Source organism: Panthera uncia, chromosome F1 (assembly GCF_023721935.1).
Source record: "Panthera uncia isolate 11264 chromosome F1, Puncia_PCG_1.0, whole genome shotgun sequence".
Taxonomy (NCBI): Eukaryota; Metazoa; Chordata; class Mammalia; order Carnivora; family Felidae; genus Panthera; species Panthera uncia.
This window is the reverse complement of record NC_064813.1, coordinates 26,551,495-26,575,798: the sequence shown is the minus strand read 5'-3', so window position 1 is coordinate 26,575,798 and position 24,304 is coordinate 26,551,495. Positions and strand designations below refer to the sequence as shown.

General features: G+C 36.1%; 1 protein-coding gene and 1 pseudogene across 3 annotated transcripts in view; both read left to right on the top strand.

The window, feature by feature from the left end:
• The window catches only part of XPR1 (xenotropic and polytropic retrovirus receptor 1), a 210,217-nt gene that overhangs the window by 79,740 nt on the left and 106,173 nt on the right, over positions 1 to 24,304 (top strand). The window lies entirely within an intron of this gene.
• On the top strand, positions 11,810 to 16,883 carry LOC125925264 (cullin-4A-like; annotated as a pseudogene).

The window sequence follows — 24,304 nt, the reverse complement described above, 5'->3', positions numbered from 1 at the left end:
AGTATCAAAGTAGGTCTTTGAGAGAGGGGAGGAAAGAAGTTCTGCCTAGCTTGGGTTTCAGCAGGGACTGAAAGTATCATTCTTCCACTGGTTATGTGGGTCATAGTTTGAAAGTCATTGTCCCAATATAGGTAAAATATGTCCTAAGACACAGTAGTGGGTTTAGATTTTTTTATATACAATGAGCATTTATTTTTTTTTTAAATTTTTTTTTTCAACGTTTTTTATTTATTTTTGGGACAGAGAGAGACAGAGCATGAACGGGGGAGGGGCAGAGAGAGAGGGAGACACAGAATCGGAAACAGGCTCCAGGCTCCGAGCCATCAGCCCAGAGCCCGACGCGGGGCTCGAACTCACGGACCGCGAGATCGTGACCTGGCTGAAGTCGGACGCTTAACCGACTGCGCCACCCAGGCACCCCTACAATGAGCATTTAAACAAATGTTTGAAGGAGAGAGTTAGACCTTAAATTAAATTGTTACTTTATTTTATATATTCAGTTATACATTTTAATTTTATTTAGAACTCTCATTTTCAGAATGGACTAAATGAAACTAGAAATTAGTTGACGGGCGCCTGGGTGGCTCAGTCGGTTAAGTGTCTGACTTTGGCTGAGGTCATGATCTTGCAATTCGTGGGTTCAAACCCCGTATTGGGCTATGTGCTGACAGCTCAGAGCCTGGAGCCTGCTTTGGATTCTGTGTCTCCCTCTCTCTCTCTGCCCTTCCCCCACTCATGCTCGCCCTCTCTCTAAAAAATAAATAAAACATTAAAAAAAAAATCTTTAAAAAGAAATTAGTTGACAAATTGGCCTATGGAATAAAATGATCTGATGTGTAATGTAACTTAGTTGAACAAAAGTGTAATTTTATTTTGTTTTTAACTGATAAGTTAATTTGTGATTATTAACCTGTGATTTGACTGTTCTTTTGAAAAATACTACCTAAGAAAGTAAAATGTTTGACCATCAGAACAGTGGTCCCAAAATAGAGTTCAGACTGTTTTTCAACCTGACACAGTTGTTTCTCTTGCTTTGCTCTCCTCCTGAAACGATGTTTCCATTTTGGGGATGCGAAGAGCTATGATTATTTATAGACTAGTGTGTTTTGGACAGGTGGTGTGTTTACACAGGTCAGTGGAATTATCAAATATCCCCCAAGACCTCTACATTTCGATTTATCATCGCTCTTTGTATTTAAAATTACAAAATACTTGTGTTGGGTAGATGGAGAACATTCTCTTTAATTTTATATTTTAATGCAGCAGATGTCCTCTATTTTTTAGGGTTTTTCCCACAGTTTTGGAATGATAGAGTTACTGGTAAGCTCTATAGCTTTGTCACTGAAAAATTTTAAAGAGTTTTTTGTATCTTCTTAAAGACCATGCAATTTATACGTATCTCCCCCTTTTTTAGTTTCTGCTTTATATTTGACAGGAGATTTTAGGGAGTCAGACTCTGTAAGAGCCTAAAGCATTCATAAGTTATTGAAGCTATTTATATTATATAATTCCAAAATTATAGTAAAGTCATAAAGTAACTGTTGGCAATACTACATAACAAAAACTTCACAAGTTAAAACAACTGAAGTTTAGCATGTGCACATATTTTTAGCTCTAAAACCATTGCTTTATTAATTCTGTAAGTGACCGGAGAGTAAATACTCTATTGTACTAGGGCCAATTTGCCACAAAAGGCACCAAATTCTTTCAGTCAACCTATATGTGATAGTTGTCTTCTCTAGTATGAGTTCACTTACTTCCTTGTAGTAGGCTGGAACTACTTTCATTTTATTCCTTTTTAAGAGCCCCTGCCTCTTAAGAACCTACTCCTCCCATCTGCTTAGAGATTAAATGATATAATATAGTCCTTTTCAGAAAGATGTTAATAGTAAAATGATCTCTCCTCCTTTTTTCCTCTTACCTGTCTTCAATTCCTCTGGAACCTCCTCTTTGTTCTATATTCATGAAGCCTTGGTCATCTAATGTCATCTTCAGTTTTCTATATTACACTGAATTAACAACTTCTCATAAGATCATCCTGATACTTTATCAACTAGGAGTAGTAGTTAGCTTGCCTTGAGACATTTGGCTATTTCATGATCTTATATCACGTGGTTAAAAACCTCTTTCTATCTGGATATTGTGTGTGACTGTTTGTATTCATCAGTCTTTTCTGTTCTAACAGTTCTGATTTTACTCTTCCTTCTACAAACAAAGATGGAAAGAAGAAAAGTGGGTTCTCTCCTGAATACATTAACACATAGTTTAATAAAAAACCAGGATCATGTGCCAAATCCTGGAGGTGAGAGGTGGTCAAAAAAATAAGCCATGATCCATAGGAGGAGGAAGAAGATTCTTAACTAATTCAGTGAGATAAATGTTACAAGGAAAAAGAGAACCAAGTGCTGTGAGAGTAAGAAGGTGACATTTGGCCTTGAGGAAGTTTGGGAAGAGATGAGTGAATATCTAGGAGAGTGGGCCTTTTAGCAGGATCTTGAAGCAGGGCTAGTTTATCCTCTAGGCACTGTGAGCACAGTACCTAGGGCCCACAGTTCTCTTAGGAGCCTGCAGAAAAGTTTCAATTTTAATTTATTTTAAAATCAAAAGAAGAATGAATATAGGAATAATGAATATGTAATAATGAACCCAACCCAGATTATATTCATCTTTCTACTAATGCAGATATAAAATGTAATTTTCAATATTTTTAAAAATAGAGGTAGTGGCTTACCAAGGTGAAAGTACCTGGGACTTGCAAAAACCATAATGCAGCATACTTTGAAGGGGAAAGTAAGCGTTTGTGGGTACTAGGGACTGGGATTGGCAAAATTTTGAGTAAGAAGCTTATAATTAAATCACAGATTCACTTTAAAGAGCTTAAATAAATGTGGTTTCTTTTACACATGCTGCTGCTGCTAGTTGAAGTATTATGATAACGAGACAAATAAACAGTACTTATCTAAACTAAATACCACTTGATTTGCTAAACCCCAAATAAAGACTAAATAGTGAATGAAATAATCATTATGTTGAGAGGCAGTATCTACTTTAATATTCCTTAGTTATTATCAATTTAATATCAACTTTTCAAAAAAATGATAAGATGTATATACTTCACTGATAACAGAATTCACTGGTAACAGAAATGTCGCTAAAATGTGGTGGTGTGAAAATTACATCTTTGATTCTTAGAAGTGCTGTAATTTTTTGGTTTTGCAAATCCATTGCCATACAGGTCATATTTCAACATAAAATAAATCTCCCTGGTGAGATAAGGATTGACCATTTCAGACCTTGATTTTATTCACCATTATAAAATGTAACCTATAGGTGTAGGTTAGCTGTAATTACTCCTATTTTACAGATGAGAGAAACAGTCAAAGAAAGATTTGGAGTATTTTTCCCATGGTCAGACATTTAATAAGAAAGTGGTGGGGCCAGGATTTCAAGTTGGGTAATCTTGATTCCAGTACACTTCCAAGTTGCCAAATTCAGTTTCGGGTAAATTAAATCCAAGGTCTTTGGGGACAGGTAATGGGCAGATGTTCAGCATGGTGTATAAGTCTAGATCTCAATATAGGCCAGAGATAAAGATTTTGATGTTTTCCTCATATAGGTGGTAGATTTTAGTAGGAAGAACCAACCCTGAAGATTAGTATTTTGGAAACCAAGATGAGAGATATGGTGTCAAGAAATATGAATGGTCAGTATCGTGAAATGCAACAGAGGATTCTTAGAAGATATGGACTGAAAAGGGTCTGTCTTAGCAACAATAAGGATGTCATTGGTGAATTGCAAAAAGAAGTATTTAATCAGGGGTGCCTGAGTGGCTCAATGGGTTAAGCATCAACTCTTAGTGTCAGTTCAGGTCATGATCTTATGGTTCACGATTTTGACTCCTGCTTTGGGCTCTGTACTAACAGTGCAGAGCCTGCTTGGGATTCTCTCTCCCTCTCCTCCTCCACCCTCCCCTGTTCTTGCTCTCTCAAAATAAATAAATAAACAAAAAATTATTTAATCAGCAGTGCCCCTCTCTGTTAGAAGGGAAGTTGAAGCACAAAGAAGATAAACCTTAGAATGTGACCTTTACTGGAAAGTTGTAACTTTTATTTATTTGGTTTTTGTAGATGTTACTAGTTAAGGGTCTTGAGATCCTCGTTGGTAATGAGCCAGTGAGGAATGACAGAGATGCAATTTAGGTCCCTTGATTACTCATAAGAGAGATTTGATCTCAACATGTTTTTAGTGTGACTTTATTGAATAATGTCTGTTGAATTGCAAAAACCCACTTGAATTCAGAAATACATATTGTCAGACAGAATGTATCTGTTCTGTATTTAATAGTCCAAGTCTATTTGAAAAGTGATCAAATAGTGTCTTTTTAAATAATTTGAAACAGATTTGGGTATTACATTGTGGCTCTCTAGACATTTAACTTGTTTAAACTTAAGAAAAATTGATTTCCAATTAACACCAGATTTCATAAGAAAGAAAATATTAGCTAAATAATTAATTTTTTGAAATGGTATGTATTGCAAACAAAAATAGGCAGCATCTGTTAATTCAGTTGGGTAGACAAGATTGAGCTTGGGCCTTTAAATTTTTAAATATTGTTCAGAATTTTTATTTCAAACATCTTTTAGGTATATTTAGTGCTAATACTATGTCTAACCAAAGCTTGAAGTCTTTGATTTATCTATAGTTATTAAATATTTTATTGACTGATCAAGTGGTGAGAGCTGGTCAGCTGACATTCTCTTCACTTGAACTCCCTCTTAATGATTACCTTCATCTACAATATAATGATATTAATTACATTAATTTATATTAGTTATCTTAACTGTTAATAACTCTGAGGCATTGCAGTTTTAAAAATTGATTTATAAATAAGGTAGTAAAGAATAAATTATGGTCAGAATAGTTTAATTTCAATTTTCATTTTCATTTTTTTTTTTTTTTAATTTTAGGGAGAGAGAGCCCAAGTTAGGGAGAGGGGCAGGAGAGAAAGAATCCTAAGTAGGCTCAGCATAGAGCCTAATGCGAGGCTTGATCCCACGACCCTGGGATCATGATTTGAACCAAAATCAAGAACTGGATGCTCAACTGACTGAGCCACCCAGGCACCCCTGTTCAGGATAGTTTTAGTGTATGTTCCATTGTATTCTTATTAGGTGAAATTTTGTAATTCACACTATTGTAAGATGTTTCAGAGGATTTTGAAGGTCTTCTAGTTTCACCTCCCATCCCTTGCATGAATCCCTTTTGCATTATGACTGAGATGCTCATGCAGTCTTCACACTTCCAGGGATAGATCATTACCTCTCAAGATATACAGGAACCAGTCAGTCATGTGTGCCTACCATATACTAAACATAGCAATGAACGAAATAGACACTTGCCCTATCCTCATGGAGTCTATAACTCAACAGTGAGTTTGAATAAGTAATTAAAAGTATGTAAGCATTGTGAAGAAGAAATACAGAGTGCTATAGACTAATATGACAAGGGAATTTAACAAAATCTGAGAGGATCAGAGAATGTTGTCTAAGGTATTAAAGTTTTAACGCTAACATTTGGAGGATAAATTAGCTAGGATAAAGGTGGGGAAGTTTTTCAAGTCGAGGGAAGAACCTTTATCAGGATCTAGAGTTGAGAGCATGGCACATTCAAGGAACCTGAAGTAACTATAGTGACAGGGCATTCTCCTCACCTCTGCAAGAACCTAGCATGTCTCTTATGTATTGGGGACTAAAGAAACATATTTTTATTTTAAGGATTTTCAGATTTGGAAAGTCAGCATTAGCAATAGTGAAGTACTTCCCTTAAGTGACTGTAAGAATCAGACATTAACAAAATAAGAACAGGATGTTAAGAAAACCTCTCACAAATAACTGGGGTCCAGGGGGAGTAGAGACCAAAAGGAGATATGAGATATTATGCAAGTAAGGGCAACCGGTTGTAAACATGGGTGTTAATCACTAATACACTTACAGGCTGGTAAGACTGGAGGAAATTCAGCTTATAACCTAAAATGGCATTTTATAAAACAAATGATTTGATAAAAATTATATTCTTCCTTTTTGTTTCATGTCTCTCCTTGCTGGGAAATGGCCTCTTGCAATCATGATAATATAAATTGATACTGTGATTTGATTGTTGACATTTTAAATTTTATTTTTTAAGTTAACATACAGTAAGGATGGGGCACCTGGGTGGCTCAGTCAGTTAAGCATCCGACTTCGGCTCAGGTCACGATCTCACGGTTTGTGGGTTCGAGCACTGCGTCGGGCTCTTGCTGACAGCTTGGAGCCTGGAGCCTGCTTCAGATTCTGTGTCTCCCTCTCTCTCTGTCCCTTCCCCTCCCTGTTTGTGCTCTCCTTCCCTCTTTCAAAAATAAGTAAACATTAAAACATACAGTAAGGTTTACTTTTTGGGGGTGTATAGTTCTATGAATTTTAACATGTGTATCAATCTGTATAGTCACCACCACAATCAGGGTACAGTGTAGTTCTGTCACCCCAGAATCCTTGAGCTGTCTCTTTGCAGTCCCACTCTCTTCCTACACATAACCCCTGTTTCCCATCTCTATAGTTTTGTTTTTTTGTCTTTTTCCCATCTATATAGTTTATTCTACATAAATAGAATAATATGTATGTAACTTTTTGATACTGGCTTCTTTCATACAGTGTAAGTCCTGTGAGATTCATGCAAGTTGTTACTTTAACAATAACTCATTCCTTTTATTACAGGTTTTTGTGTGAATATAAGTTATTTATTTCTCTAGATACTCAGGAGTGGGATTGGTGAGTCATTTGTTAAGTCTGTGTTTAGCTTCGTAAGAAACTGCCCAACTGTTTTCCAGAGCGGCTCTTTTGTATTTCCATTGGCAACAAAGGAGTTCCATTTGTTCTGCATCCTCACCAACACTTGATATGGTATTTTTTTTATTTTAGCCATTCTAATATGTGTATAAATAAATGGTATCTCGTTGTGGTTCTTTTTTAGAGTCTTCATTATAATTTACAGAACACAAAATTACGCAAAGTGAACAATTTTGATGTTTTTAGGTATTCAGAGTTGTGCAAGCATCACCACAATCTTAAGTTCAGAACATTTTCATCACTGTGGTTTTTATTTTGCATTTCTCTCGTGGCTAATGGTATTGAGCATCTTTTCATTTGCCATCTCTGTTTCCTAGTCTTCTGTCCATCTTTTATTTGTACTGTCTGTATCCTTCCTGTTGAGTTCTGAAAGTTCCTTATGTATTCTGAATATAAGTCCTTTGTTGATTATGTGCACTGCAGATACTTCTCTCAGTCTGTAGCTTGTCTTGTCATTCTTTTAACAGTGTTCTTTTGCATAGCAAAAGTTTTTAATTTTGGTGAAGTCCAATTTTTCAGTTTTTTCACTTTGGTATCATCTCTAGGAACTCTGTGCCTAACTTCTGGTCACAAAGATTTTCTCCTTTATTTTCTTCTAAAAGTTTTGCAGTTTTACATTTAGTTCTGTCATCTCATTTGAGTTAATTTTTATAGAAGGTGTGAGCTTTAGACCAGTTCATTTTCTTACATATGGATGTTCACTTGTTCTAATATAATTTGCTGGAAGACTCTACTTTCTCTTTTGAATTGTCTTTGCACCTTTGTCAAGAATCAATGGGCCATATTTTTGAGGGTCTATTTCTGGACTCTGTCCTGTTTTGTTGCGTTATCTTGCTGTTTGTCCTTTTACCAATACCGTACTATGGACAATGTCTTACAATCAGATACTGTGCTTTCTCTGACTTTATTGTTCTTCTTCAGAAATTTAATGGTTTTTCTAGTTCTTTTGCTTTTCCATATAAAGTTTAGACTCAGTTTATCTATATGTACAAAAAAATCCCCCTGGCATATTGATTTGGAAGTATGTTAAGTCTATGGATCAATTTAGGGAAAGTTGACCCCTTTACTGTTTAGTGTTCCGATCTATGACCTGTGGTAAGTCTCTCTATTTAGGTCTTTTTTTTATATATTTCATCAATGGTTTATAGTTTTAAAGCTACAGATCTATGTATATTTTGTTATATTTATACTTGATTGTTTCCTTTTGGGTTTTGTTGTTTTTATTTATTTATTTTGGGAGAGTGAGAGAATGAGCTCGAGTGGGGGAGGGGCAGAGAGAGAATCCCAAGAAGGTTCTGTGCTGTCAGCATGGAGCTTGATCTCATGAACTGTGAGATCATGACCTGAGCTGAAATCCTTCCCTACCTTAGTGTTTTAGCCTCTGCAAGTCCCTGTTCTTACCATTGTCATTGCCACCACTACCACAGAATTTCTTAGGGTCTAGGGTGGAAGAAAATGGATAAAAGAAAAAAAAGAGAGATTCTCTCCACTGAGTGCTAAGAGATCCCTTTTCTTTTCCTCAAGTCGGATTTACAGGCTGTTTGAAGCTCAGTCTGTCTGCGCTGATGGCCACTTTTGGGTTTGGGGGTGTCATTGAGTCTAGGCCAATGGATATCAATAAGGAAAAAATTGCCAAACTGATGGCTGCTTTGCTGCTACTTCAAATTCTGTTTTTTTCCAGCAAACTGTCTGATCCTATTTACTTTTCAGAGCCTTCAAATAACTGCTGCATGTGTTCTGTTTAGGTTTTACAGATGAATTCAGTGGGAGAGACAGATGGCATATGCTTACATCTTACTCAAAACCAAAACCTTGATTGCTTGTTTTTTTTAATAGGACGCTTAAAAAACTATTTTCTTCCCCTCTAAACAAACAAAAACTAGATCTTGCTAGAACCGAGCTATTCTTTAATACATTTCTTTGGGTAAGCTTCATTAACCCCTGAAAGGGGAATTTTTTTGGGAGGGGTGGTGAGGGACATGAGTACAGGAATTACTTAAAAATTTGTTGCCTTATGGGGAGCCTGGGTGGCTCAGTTGGTTGAGTGTCCGACTTCGACTCAGGTCGTGATCTCATGGTTTGTGAGTTCGAGTGCCACATCAGGCTCTGTGCTGACAGCTCAGGGCCTGCAGCCTGCTTCAGATTCTGTGTCACCCTCTCTCTCTACCCCTCCCCTGCTCACACTCTGTGTTTCTCTCTCAAAAATAAATAAACATTAAAAAAAATTTTTAAAAATGTGTTGCATTGTATATAACATGCCCATCTTTCGAACTGACTTTAAATTACATTTATTTTATGTAGCATGATTGAAATCAGCTTCATGATTTTTATAGTTCACTTAAATTGAAATCTAATTATTTTTATGACAAGTGATCCTTTGTTCTTAATTATGAATAATCGGTACATGCTTATTTAATATTTGCAACAACTCTGTCTTCACTTACAACCTATTTAGTAGATAGATCTGATCAAGGAATCTAAATATTATATAATTACATTGCCTGAATCCAAAACTTAGAAATTGGTATACTTTTTTTTTTTTTTTTTAAGAATACTAGTAATTGTAACATTTTTGCCTCAGTGGATTATTGTAGCTGCCTATGAACAACTTTTATCTTCACTGGCTATCAGGATAAGCACTGGTTTTCAGAAAATGTTAAAAATTATCCCATAAAAAAAAAGTAAGAGCTATTGTTGAAAACTCTTATCCATTCATTTGGTAGTGGATTGTTTCTTTTTACTTTTTAGCCCATACAGATCAACCCATTATTTAATAATGAAGTTTGTCTTCATTGTTAGAATTTTAGGGTTCTTAAGTATAGGGATTATTTATTGTTTCTTTAGCACTTACTGTCATTCAGTAGATAATGAATAAGTTATCTTTAATTTGGATAGTGAAGTTTTTTTTTAATAAGTTAATAGGGAAGGCTTTATTGCTAATTAAATATGGGACATTACAGAAATATTATTCTGACTTTGAAATCTGCAGGGCAGAAACAATGAGATAATGTGTGTATGGAGTAAACACATGTACACAGAAAAATAGAGATGTTATAGCCATTAAGAGATAAGACTGGCCAATCCCACGGTTGCTGTGGCTTTCTACTTCCCAAGGAGCACATCTCTGTTAAGATTTCTGTGGGTGGGTCCCTGGCTTTTTGACCAAAACCCTGTGTCCATGCAGCAAACTCTCCCTTATGTAAAGTGATTAGAGTGTCTGTTCTTTGAAATCAAAAAGCACAATAGAAACAGGTTTCTGCTTAAACATTTGCAAAGAAAAACATCCTTATATGAATTTTAATGAGGTTTGGTATAAATTATATCTTTGATAACCTAGTATGATACAGCACAAATTTAGAGTCAGTCATATACCACCTTGAATTGGAGAGTTACTGTTTACCTGCTATGTGATCCTAAACAAATCACTGCTAAGTTTTAGTTCCCTTGTTTGTGAAACATTTACATGAGATCCAGCCAGTAGTGTACTGGAACTGGCTTGCACCCCTTCATAAGAGCCAGTTGTTAAAACTTTAGAGATCTTATGAGCTGATTGTTAAACACAGCCATCATTAAAAATTAAATGATACAAACTTTAAATTATGTTAAAAGCAAAAATAATGCTGAACCGGTCACGTCCTAATTATTTGGCTACCTTGTACAATATGTCTATTATGTCTGTATGGTGAAATACCATATAATGATGTGCTGTTGCATACCTCTTCCCAACTCTGTGTTCAGTGCATTTACATTGGTACCTTGAAATCTGCAGGATAGTATTTATACCACAGAAATTGGTATTATTTTATTTTTTTGATTTATTTATGAAAAATACTGATTTATTGTTTTGATGGTTGTCTAGATGTAAGAAAGTGATAGAAAAATACCAATAAAGCAGATTAAACTTAAAAGTTTGTTGGGTCTATTGCTTGTTATTGTTAGTAACTCAGAAGTTGATGAAATATTGTAAACTACAGGCATACCTCGTTTTATTGCACTTCATTTTATTGAGCTTCACAGATACTGTGTTTTTTACAAATTGAAGCTTTGTGGTGACCCTGAATCCAGTAATTTTATTGGCACTATTTTTTTCCAGTAGCATTTGCTCACTTCATGTTTCTGTGTCACATCTTGATAATTTTTGTGGTATTTTGAACTTTTTCATTATTATGTTTGAATTACTGCAATTTCATGATAAAACTTTAATGGATGAAGAGTTACTTCTCATGGATGAGCAAAGACAGTGGTTTCTTGAGATGGAATCTACTCCTGGTGAAGATGCTATGAATTTTGTTGAAATGACAAAAAAAAAGGGGGGGGGTTTAGAATATTACATAAACATAGTTGATAAAAAACAGTGGCAAGGTTTGGGAAGATTGACTCCAATTTTGAAAGTCCTCCTGTGGGTAAAATGCATCATATGCTACAGAAGAATCATTTGTTAAAGGAAGGGTCAATCAATGCAGCAAACTTCACTGTTGTCTTCTTATTTTAAGGATTGTCTGAGCCTGGGTGGCTCAGTCGGTTAAGCATTGGACTTTGCCTCAGGTCATGATCTCAGGGTTGGTGGGTTTGAGCCCTGTGTCAGGTTCTGTGCTGACAGCTCAGAGCCTGGAGCCTGCTTCTGATTCTGTGTCTCCCTCTCTCTCTCTGTCCCTCCCCCACTCACGCTCTGTCTCTCAAAAATAAACAAACATTTAAAAAAAAAAAAAAAAAAGAATTGTCTGAGCTGGCTGGGAGGTGGTGGTTGGGCAGCCAGCAGGGTGTGGTGGAAGCCACTGCTTCCTGGCTGCATTCCTGGCCAATGATACCCCCAGAGAGGGCAACCTCTTGGCACTCATTGGGCACACCAACAGCCTCACCACGCCTGCATTCCTCGCCATGGCCATCACCTCCAACCTAGGGGTGGTGGCCCCTCCAAGAAACTAGTGATCAAAAATTTCTGAGACAGACCTAAATTGCCTGATAGCTGCGCTCAGAATACCTGGCAGAAGCATCATGAGGTAGTGAAAGCCATACAGCGTGATACCTCCATCAGATGCAACCTGGAAGAGCTCTACCAGGATGTTGAAAATACCTGTTCTCAGAAAGTTTCTCCAACGCTCTACAAACAGCTGCGCGAGGTCTGTGAAGATCATGTCCAAGCACAGATCCTTCAGTTTAGAGAAGCCTAGATAGTGTTTTATTTTTAAAGAAGATTAACGTATGCTGGCAAGATCATTGCAGACAAATGATCATTATCAGAAGTATTTTCCTGTTTTTGGATCGCATTTTTGTATTTCTGAGTTCCCCACTTCCTTCTGTCTGGAATATGGGGTTGGAACTTTTTAGAAAGCAGATCATTAGTGATAAAAATGCATCTGAGTAAAAGTATTGATGGAAATTTGCTATTAATTTAATGAGAAAGGAACATTGAAGCAGTGGATTGAAATTTACTGAGAACTCAGCTGAGTATGCTCTCTGACCTTCAGGTATATTAAGATCCATTTGAAATTTTTGGCAGAAACTAATTGTTTTTGTTTTTTTTTTTTAATTTTTTTTCAACATTTTTTATTTATTTTTGGGACAGAGAGAGACAGAGCATGAACGGGGGAGGGGCAGAGAGAGAGGGAGACACAGAATCGGAAACAGGCTCCAGGCTCCGAGGCATCAGCCCAGAGCCTGACGCGGGGCTCGAACTCACGGACCACGAGATCGTGACCTGGCTGAAGTCGGACGCTTAACCGACTGCGCCACCCAGGCGCCCCAGAAACTAATTGTTTATATGATGCAGAAAGCCACAGATTAATGCAAGAAAGAGAGATTCCAGAATATCTTAACCATGTCAGTAAGTGTTTAGAGGAAGAAGGAGACCAAGTAATCATGTATTTAGACCACAGCACACAGAAACCACTGATTGCTTATGTGGAGAAACAGCTATTAGGAGTACATTTAACAGCAATTCTGCAGAAAGGGCTTGACCACCTGCTTGATGAGAACAGAGTGCCTGACCTCATTCAGATGTACCAGCTGTTCAGCCACATGAAGGGCGGGCAGCAAATCCTGCCGCCGCACTGGAGCAAGTACATCCAGACTTTTGGGACAACAGTTGTCATCAGTCCCGAAAAAGACATAGACCTAGACATAGACAGGAACTGATGGATTTTAAGGATCTGATGGGCAATGTGATAGAAGTGTGTTTTCAGAGAAATGAGAAGTTCTTCAACTTGATGAAGGACTCCTTTGAAACATTTATCAATAAGAGGCCAAATAAGCCTGCAGAATTGATAGCAAAGCTTATTGGTTCAAAATTAAGAGTGAGTGTTAAAGAAGCAATAGATGAAGACCTGGAGAGGATTCTTAACAAGGTCATGATAATATTCAGGTTCATTCAAATGCTTTGAAGCATTTTATGAAAAAGATTCAGCAAAAAAGACTCCTTGTGGGGAAAAGTGCCTCAGTAGCTGCTGAAAAATCTATGTTGTCAAAACTAAAGCATGAGCGTGATAATTGCTTTCACCAGCAAGCTAGAAGGCATATTCAAGGACATGGAGGTCTCCAAGGACCTCATGGTTCATTTCAAGCAGTATGGTGCACAATAAAAATGACCCATGCTCTATAGGTCTAACAGTGAATGTACTTGTGATAGGATCCTGGGCAATACACTAATCTATGGATTAGTTAGATGGTTAAACTTCAGAAATGGTTAAACTTCAGGAAATATTTAAGACATTTTATCTCAGAAAGCACAATGGTTGAAAACTTCAGTGACAAACTAAATTGGGACGCTTTTTTTTAAAGTTTATTTATTTATTTTGAGAGAGAAAAAATGAGGAGGAGCAGAAAGAGAATCCCGAGCAGGCTCCCCATTGTCATCACAGAACCCAATGTGGGGCTTGATCTCACAAACTGTGAGATCATGACCTGAGTCAAAACCAAGAGTCGGACGCATAACCAACTGAGCCACTTAGACACCCCAGGTCATGCTGTTTTAAAAGCAGAGTTTAAGGAAGAAAAGGAGTTCCATGTGTCCCTCTTCCACATGCTGGTGGTTCTCATGTTCCATGAAGGGGATCCATTCACCCTTGAAGAAATAAAAAAATGTCCACAGGGTTAGAAGACAGTGAACTGAGAAGAGCTTTAGAGTCCTTGGCCTGTGGCAAAGCACAAGTTCTGGTTAAAAGTCCCAAAAGGAAGGAGGTGAAAGATGGGGACGCATTCATGTTCACTGGGGAGTTCAGGGTTTTTCTAATAAAGATCAACCAGATCCAGATGAAGGAGACCATTGAAGGACAAGTCAGCACCACTTGAGAGAGTGTTTCAGACAGTATCAGTGTGTTACAGACAGTATCAGGGTGATGCTGCTATTGTCAGAATAATGAAGATGAGAAAGACTTTTTTTAAACATTTTTTTGTTTATTTATATTTGAGAGACAGAGAGAGAGAGAGCGAGAGAGAGAGAGACAGACAGACAGAGCACAAGTGCGGGAGGGGCAGAGAGAGAAGGAGACACAGAATCCAAAGCAGGCTCCAGGCTCTGAGCTGTCCACACAGAGCCTGACACGGGGCTTGAACCCGCGAACTGCAAGATCATGACTTGAGCTGAAGTCAGATGTTCAACTGACTGAGCCAACCAGGTACCTCAAGAAAGACTCTTAGTCATAATCTTCTGGGTTCTGAATTGTATAATCAGCTGAAATTTCCAGTAAAGCCTGGAGATAGGAAAAAGAATTGAATCTCTTACAGAGGCTGTATGGAGGGAGACAAAGACAATTCTAATCAGGACCACTACATGGCCTGATGTGTTGGCCAGCTGTTTTCTCTCAGTGAGACACTAGAATATAACTTCAGAGCAGTGAAGCACTTCTGTGCTTTTTCCAGGACTTCTGATATTAAACGAGCATGGAGACTTTTGGATTCGAAAGAAGAGATGATTCTTGGATCACTCTTCACAAAGCTTAAGGGTTTGCAAATGGCACATGTGCCTTTCCCTCCAGTTCTTCCTCTTACTCTTTTTGGCGTTTAAATAGTTTCTGTTGCTCTGTGCAGAATGACTTTGAGATTGGACAAGAAAATATTGGTTAAAAGAGGTTCCTTTGTAAGGTGTCGCTCTTGTGGCAGAACACTGAAGGTTTGGTTTGGCATGTGTGTGTGATTATGAATGTATAGTTAAAAGACCCTCCATGGGCTGCAGAGATGACTGGATAATTAAGGTCTTGATATTGTGAAGCAGAGGTTATTTTGTCAAAAGATTAAGAGAGTTTTGTTGGCATCTGATTTCACATTGTGTGTGTATGGGTGAGGTTGAACACAGGATAATGATGATGTCTTGATTTCAGCTCAGGTCATGATCTCATGGTTTATGGTATTGAGCCCCATGGTGGGCTCTGCACGGACAGCAGGGAGCCTACTTGGGATTCTCTCTCTCCCTCTCTGCCCCTGCCCCTCCCCCTGATCATGTGTGTGTGCTCTCTCTCTCTCTCTCTCAAAATAAATAAGCATTTAAAAAAAAAAAAACTTTAAATCTCCTATAAAACTTTACAATGGTTATAGCACAGTTAACAATAGCCGTCCCTGTTCATGGCTGTTAAAACAAACTAACTTTATTAGAGCAACAGTACAAATGCTGCAGTTAAAAAATTCAAATAGCAGTTACCCCAATGCAAAAAACAGGGGCTGCTAGATGCAATCTTAGAAGACTGAACACAGACACACTCTTCCCAAACCCCTTAACAGAAAATTCACAAACAGCTCAGAGAAAGTCAAACAGAGATGCTCATGGGTTCACCGCAGCAAGTACAACACAACCCAGGGCTCTCTCAGTAGACATGAGAAATCTCACCATGAAACCTCACTCGAAACAGTCCGTCATAAGAGTTTAAAGCATATGGAAGATAAAGGAAATAAAGGGATGTCAGTATTTAGTTTTCATAAGTGATTAGCCAGGTTTTGACACTATTTCTTCTTAATGCTTGCCAACGAAGGGCTCTTGTTTCCAACCTAAGTGTCCATCAACTAAGAGAACCTGCCTTCAGGATTTTGTTGGCACCTGATTTCATGTTGTGTGTGTATAGGTGAGGCTGAGCACAAATGATGAAGTTAGTACTTTAACTGTAACAAAGAGACTTTTCTAGAAACATTTAAAAGTACTTTATATTTTACATAAAAGCATGTTTCATTTTTGATTAAAAGCTACCAAACGAATTTTGATCCAGGTATCCATGTTTAAAGTAGTGTTTTCTGGGATGTACCACCTATGTAATTTGATTTTGTGCTAAATTATTAAAAGTTTCTCCCTTTTTTGATTTTACCTTCCCCAGCTCCCAAATTTATTACCAGCCTCTGCCTATGGGTCCTGTCCCCATGCTTTAATAAAATCACCTTTTTTGCACCAGAAAAAAAAAAAAAAAGTTTCTCCCTTTTTGAAACGTGTGTTTAAAATATGACATCTTATGGGTTTCAGTATGGAAATCCTCACCCTTTAAGTATTGTCATCATTTCTATATGTGTAAATTTTCATTTGCAAGTTCTGTAATATGTGGTCTATAAAAGACTAAATAGATTTCTACCTCTTAAATTTTACATTTATTGTCTCTAGAAAATCTCTCTAGAGAGTGTTAATATTGTAATTGAATAGATAAACTTACTCTGAATAAAATTAGTTTAATTGGCCTAAAAAAAAATTTGCCTGAGCATCCCAACCTTCAGCAACTACCATCCCGATCAGTCAGCAACCATCAACACTGAGGCAAGATCCTCTATCGGCAAAAAGATACCATTTGCTGAAAGCTCAACTTATGTTTAACATTTTTTAGCATATATTTTTAATTAATTAATTTATCTTTGAGAGAGAGCGCTCAAGTGGGGGAAGGGCAGAGAGAGAGAGAGAGAGAGAGGCACAGAATCCGAAGCAGGCTCCAGGCTCTGAGCTCAGCCAAAGTTGGACACTTAACCGACTAAGCCACCCAGGTTCCCCAGCATATAAAGTACTTTAAAAAATGTTTATTTATTTTAAGAGAGACAGAAGGAGCGTGAGCAGGGGCGGGGTGGGGAGAGAGAGAAGGAGAACGAAAATCTCAAGCAGGCTCCATGCTCAGCTCAGAGCTGAGGTATGCATGTGTTATCTAATTCAGCAAAGAAGTTGCTGATATCATTGATGAACGAATGAGGTTATGACATACATCATTGTTGTTTCACGTTCCTTTTATTCTTTAAGTGAAAATATCAAATAACATTTAGATTGGAATTACACTCCATCAGTTGCAACCCTTAGTTGGCTTCTCATGAGTTTGGCGAAATCAGAAGAGCATTCTGTGAGAGTAAGCTGGCTTTATGAAATTTACAATAAAGACTATTGTATATTTTATTATAATTTTTAAATTATTTCCTATAGCCTTCAATATTTATAACAAACACACATTTCATGCACACACACACACACACACACATACACACACACACACACACACACACACACACACACACCCAAGGGCTGATTGTTAAACATTCAGCAGAACACCTCTGTGTCTTGCACAGAACGGCATTCATTAAATACTCCTTTCTCCTCTCCTTTTCTCCCCCTTGGCCTTTTTAAAGAAAATAAAAATATCTACCATATTTAATGTAATCAGGGTTGGTGAAAGAAAAAAACTCTTAACACTGGCTTTAACTTCAAGGCTGTTATATTCTTTAGTATTGTCACTTTCATCCTTATATTAAAAACAGATCTTAGTTAAAAAGGACAAATGAAGATTTGAGGGAATAGTATATTCTTTTGAATTCCATTGCTGGGAGCTCTCATGTCTAAAAATACCAATACTCAGTTCTGTTTCAAAGAGGGACATTATAGGCATAACAAATATAATATTTATTAAATATTGGAAAGCTCCTGTGAACCATAATACTTGTCAAAGTTTTCTTGAAAATGTTTTTCCAAGAAATAGGAGTAATTTAAATTTTTCCTTTTATTTTGAAACTTTTTGTTCTTTTTCCCCTTTGTCCCCAATCCAGTTTAATAAGGAAATGATCTTATTTTTAAAAAACAACAACACATTTTGACACTGGTTACAGTCACAAGCTGATTTTCTTTCATTCCAAAGATACATTATGGATTCTTTAACAGCATTATATTTCCTGTCATTTTGATTTTTCTTCTCATTTCTAATCTAGAATAAAACATTTTTTTAAAGCTTCTGGTTGACAGGGGTTTTTTTCTTACGCATTCATAGTATACTCACTTCCCCTACCTTCATCTATATTAAATAAAAGAAAAGCCAGCTGTATTTCTGTGGTGCATAGCTGATTGCTTTCCAGCTCCCAAAGGAGAGGAACTAATTGCTAAACATAGAGAAAATGAAACAGTGAGATACCTTTCTATGTGGATTTAATAGTTACTAATCAGGGAAAAGTAAGCCTTTACACGTTCTAATCCTATTACTTCCAGAAGAATAACATAGAGTAATAGTGTTTCCTTCTCATGTATGTTTGCAAATATATACAGGAAGGATTGAATTATGTTGGCATCTTTGTAGAAAACCAAGTGACCATACATATGCCGACCTCTTTCTGTGCTCTGTGTTATACTCCACAGGGTTTATCCTTATGCCCGTGTAACACTTATTTTCATTACTATTGCTTCATAGTAAGTCTTGAAATTGGACAGTGTAAATCTTCAGTTTTTTTCTTCATTTTCAAAATTGTTTGGCTATTCTAGGTTTATTGCATTTCCAAATACATTTTAAAATCCTGTCAAATTTTGTAAAAACAAACAAAACCCCAAAGAGACCCTGCTGGGATTTTGATTGGGACTGCATTAAAGCCATAGATCATTTTGGTGAGAATTGACACATTAACAATGTTGAACATTGTAGTTCATGAACATGTAGTATTTCTCCACTTATTTAAGTCTTGTTTACTTTGTCTTTTTTTAACATTTTTAGTTTTCCAAATAGTTTCTGTTTTCCACGCTTTTATGTACAGATCTTGCACATATTTGCTCAGTCTGTCCCTAAGCATTTCATACTTTCGATGCTATCATAGATGATACTATTCTAGAATTTTATTTCCTAATTATTGCTAGAATGTTGAAATACAATTGAATTTTGTATATTGTCCTTATAATCCAAAACCTCATTAACTTATTAGTAATAGCACTGCTTTTGTAGATTTCTGAGGATATAGTACATACACATTATGTTGTCTGTGATTAAAAACTATTATTTTTTTTATTTCTGATCCGTATGCCTATATTTTTTATAATTGTTAACCCACAAGTTACAGGCATACCTTATTCATTTATGTATTTTTTGTCTGATCATTAGTAACTTCCTTAATTTGAGATCATTATGACCAAATTTTCAAGCTGTTAGTAAATAGAGGAACTCTTTGGTATAGCTTTTCTAATAAGGCCTGTCATTCAAAAGATGCCTTTCATATCAGTACCTAATAAATAATACTTGGAATGGAATGTATTAGAAAATGTAAGTTTCTAATTTTTACAGAAAACTGAAGCTATTTCTTTGAAGCTTCTTTTAATCCATATCTTTTATCTGCCGCTGTTTAAAAATTTAAGACATATTTTATATTAGTAGATTTACTTTGTAAGGAAAGCAAGATTTACTTATAAAACAGCCAAACCTGCTGATAGCATTTTGAAATTTTGTGTATTCTTCCATAATATTATAGTTATTGTATTGATGTTCAATAACATTGTACAACAATGTATTGATGTTTTATACATTTCCTAGAAAATTAAATATAGGTTACTTTCAGAGGTAGAATAATTTAAATGAACCAATAGTTCAATTTGCAGTGGCAGACCCTCTTTCCTGTAAAATAGAAAAAGCAGATGGCAGTAATCACTGAAATAAATTTCATCAGCATGTCTATAATTTTAAATGTATAAGGGTTGTTGAGCTCATCTTTCATATAGACTGTTGAAATTTGTTTCCATCATGGAGGAAGGAGAAAGGAAGAGTTAATGTCTAAGGGGAATAAATGTGTCGCCCATAAGTCTGGGGATATGAGCTGGGATCCTTATAAATATAGAAAGCAATGTAATGATAGTATCGTCTGTGACACTTAGTAATGGAAAAAGAGGAAGGAGATAGTATGAGTATGAGAGAAAATAAGATTGAACCTTCAAGTGAAAGTTGAATGTTTATTGTATTAATTAATACTTACTTGCAGACTTGAATGCTAACCTTGGCTGGCAGAAGATGCATTGGATGGAAAAGGAACTTTGGTTATAAATAAGATCAGAAGAAACGTGACAAAATAAAGGATAGTAGTTAGGTTAGATGACTGAATTTTTTAAAGGATTATTTAGTCTCACTCTCTCATGTAAATTATATGGCTAAATTTGGTGGTTCATTTGGCATGGTTTCATTGTAGATGTTAAAATTATTTGGATAGGAAGTTTGCCATAAAGCATTAGATAATATTGGTATCTCCCTATTCTTACCTTTATCTTTTCTGAGAGCTTGCCCTTGAACACACATGTGCTCGCTCGCTCGCTCTCTCTCTCTCTCTCTCTCTCTCAAAATAAATAAACATTAAAAAAATAGGAAAGAAAAAAAGCCCAGGATAATTATGTAGAAAGGACACTGTGTTAGTAGTGGAATCTGAATTTGAATCGTAACTCAGCCAGTTGGTTGACTTTCGGCAAATCACTTTGAGCCTAACTTTGCTCTGTACAAAATGGTAATGGCATTCTGGCAATTCAGGACTCTAGCATAATGTAGATAGATACTCAACAAATCATAGTTATGACTCTTTTGGAAAAAAGAAAAAAAGAATAATTAGAAAGTACTTGTTAAGGTAATCATCTTTATAAAGTCAGTGCTGAAAATATTAGAATTGTCACTTCAGTGGCATTGCTAATGAATAATCCAAGAGGAACTAATTTTCCTCTTTTTTGGTAGTAATGTAATATTTTATCAATTATATATCATCTTGTACTGTTCTCAGTGTGATGTAGGTCTATAAAATCAACACACTGTATTTTGGCTGAGAGTAGGAAATGTCTTCCACTTTTAGTGTAGTCTTAGCACAGTGCTAAATGCACATTCCTATAAATGGTTGACACATGGGTGAATATGTATTTTAAGTTGCACTTTTATTTCTTCAGCTTTCACAACTATTGTTCTTATAGTTCTCTTACAGTACGGTTTCCCACCACTAAAACCCGTATGTCCTCAAACATGTCTAACTTTCGTTAGAGCCTTTGTATTTTCTATTACACTTGTCCTCACGTTTTTGCCAGGCTAGCTCCTCCTTGTCATTCAGATTTCAACTCAAATGCCACCTCTTCACAGACATGTTCTCAAACCACTCATTCTAATGTCACCTTCCCTGCACTTGTTACAGTATCATATTACCTGGTTTCATTTTCTTCATAGCCATTAAAACAATCTGAAAGTACCTTAGTTTACTTAATGTCTTGTTTATCCTTCCTATAGAATATGAGTTCCATAAGGAGAGTAGAGTCCTGGGTCCTACTGTGTCTTATACTGTATAAATGACCCCTTGTGGAAAAGTTAGCATCATTTACTTTAATAGTTTCTTTGCCTGTGTCCAATATGTTTGTTTTATTCCTGCTAATTGACATGTCTATGAGAGCTCATTTCCGTTCTCTCTAGTTTTGTGTATGTTTGAAATTTTCCACAGTATAATGTTTTATAAAGGATGAAACTGCTTTATATTGCAGAAAAGTACTTACTGATGTGGAACCAAAGTCTGCCTGTATTCTTCTCTTTTCTTATATTTTAAAATAACTTTGTAACAGTGGGCTCTTCTCCTTCAAAATTTTTCATGTCTCCTTTTTTAAAAAACAAACAAACATTTTTTGTTTTCTCTTCCTCTCTCTTCCCCTTCTCTCTCCCCATTACTCTCCTGCACCTAGTAATTTACTCCAAAAGCCCAGTGTACAGTATTGGAACCTGAATGGGATGAGGAAGGCACCTGCATGGGTGGGAGTGGGTCACTGCAGTCATGTTGGTTACACACAGAGGCTTGATCAAATAACTAAATATGTTGAAGGTAATAGGAGCCAGACTTCTTTTAGGGGAGGAAATTACAGATATGGAGAAGGATAAAGCTAGAATAAACTGTATGGTGTTGGGCTGGCATTGGAGATATTACGATGAGCTCATAGTTTTCGACATACATAGGCTGATGTCGTACATGGGTATGTATGCATACATGCATTAGTTTTGTGTACTAAGAGGGAATGGGAATCAAAACTCCAATAACAGTGAGCACACTGAGTATCCAGATGTTAGTTTCTAAATATAATTAGTTCACATGATTTGAAACATGTAACACGTGATTTGAAAACATGAGTTTGTTCCAATACAATTACTGTATTAGGGACAGATAGACCCCAACATGAATTTTGTTTTTATTTATGTGTAGTTTCACCCTTACGAAACACTAGGTAAACTCAGAATATTATACCCAACTAAACCAAGCTCTGTAGAAAGACACAAAAAACACACATGTGCACACCTCAAACATTTACCATTTACCTTATTTTACCACTTGTGTTATGTGCCATACCCATTCACATCTGGTGTAAACTTTCCCTGATGTTATATGGCTAGCCCTCTTCACTTCACAATAATTCATAAACGCCTTTCAGACAACCATTTCTACAAGCAAACTTAAGATCTTTTTAAGGTACAGTGCCATGTTTACTGTGGTATATGTGTATTTCTTATTTAACATATGTAAAACTATGTTACTGTTTTTATTAGGTTTTTTTTTCAAAAATGTTTATTTCCTTAGCATGAGAGGGACAGAGAGAGAGGAAAGAGAGAATCCCAAGCAGGCTTCACGTGGTCAGTGCAGAGCCAGACTGGGGCTCAATCTCACGAACTGTGAGATCCTGACCTGAGCCAAAATCAAGAGTCGGATGCTCAACTGACTGAGCCACCTAGCTCTCCTAAAAAGTATTTTTTTAAATAAAAGTATTCTGTATCCCAGAATTTAAGAATGAAATCAACAAATTCTAGGCAAAAGAGGGAATTCCAAAATTCTTATTCCAAATGAGCTTACTCTTAGGATTGGAAATTAAGATGTAAACATCTGGATAGTTAAATAACTACATCAGTTTAAATAAAGGGTTTGAATAACATGATACACAAAATCAAAAGAGTTGTGCTAAGGTTGTAAACGAACAACTGCTGAAGTATTATTTATATTTATATTATATTTAATTATATTATCTGTATTGCTAAGCTTTTTATTTATTTACTTAGAGAGCAAGTGGGGGGAAGGGCAGAGAGAGAGAGGGAGAGAGAGAGAATCCCAAGCAGGCTCTGCGCTGCTAGCGTGGAGCCTGACACAGGCCTGGATTTCATGAACCGTGAGATCATGACCTGAGCTGAAATCCAGAGTCAAGACAATTAACCACCTGAGCCGCCCAGGTGCCCCTATTTTGCTGAATTTTAATAGCCAGTTCTGAACTTACTAAATTATATGTTTCATTTTAATGTTTTAAAACTAATGCACTAACCAAAAATATTGCATCAGGGCATGATTTAATAGTTGCCTAAATTATACCTTTTGCAGAATCTTAATAAAGAAATATTATGTTTATAGAAACTTAAAGAATGTATCTTCTCCAGTACATGTTTTTCACCAGAAATTGTTCTTGTGTATCTTGTGTATTTTTGGTGTATCACCAAAAATTGTTCTTGTATTTCCCCATTAAAATAAAATATGGCAATTTCATAAGCTGAGACATATTAGAAAATCTGTTTTTTATTCAAGCAAATAGCCAACATTGTATAATTTCTTCTTTTTATTTCTTCAAGCCATCAGCAATGTTTTTTACCTGTTTTCCAGTAGTATATGATGAAAAGTAATTGTGTTTTTGTTTCCATATATTTTGTGTGCGTCATTCTAGCGTTTTTCTTTCCATGGCAGAAGGAATCCATTTCCTCAGTGGTATGTGGCTCTTTGTAGCTATGAAGAAGTTACAAAAGCAGTTTCTAAACATTTTTCATTATGCTTTCTAAAATTTTATCAAATACTTGGAATATCTTTGGACTTTAAGTCATTGCTGACAAATTCATAAAGGTTTATCTCCATGTTTTAGATACTTAGTTGTTAAATGCCCTGTTAATCCTGATAGCTTCATACTGTCATTAGCTAGAAAGTACACATCACAATAAATATGTAAGACAGATTTTGTTGTTGATGATAATGGATGTATTTCAGATAACCTTATTACTATTTTTTGAATTTAATTAGTCAAATTTGTCAGATCTGGATTAGATCATTTCTAATTTTGCTTCAAAGTGTGACTGATTGTGACCTTATATTAGGAATGTAAGCGCTTGCTCCACTTTTTTCATGTTGTTTGCTTGTGATTATGTTGTTAAGATATTCTGTCGATGGCTTTGCTTTTTTTTTTTTTTTTTTTTTTTTTTTTTTTTTTTTTT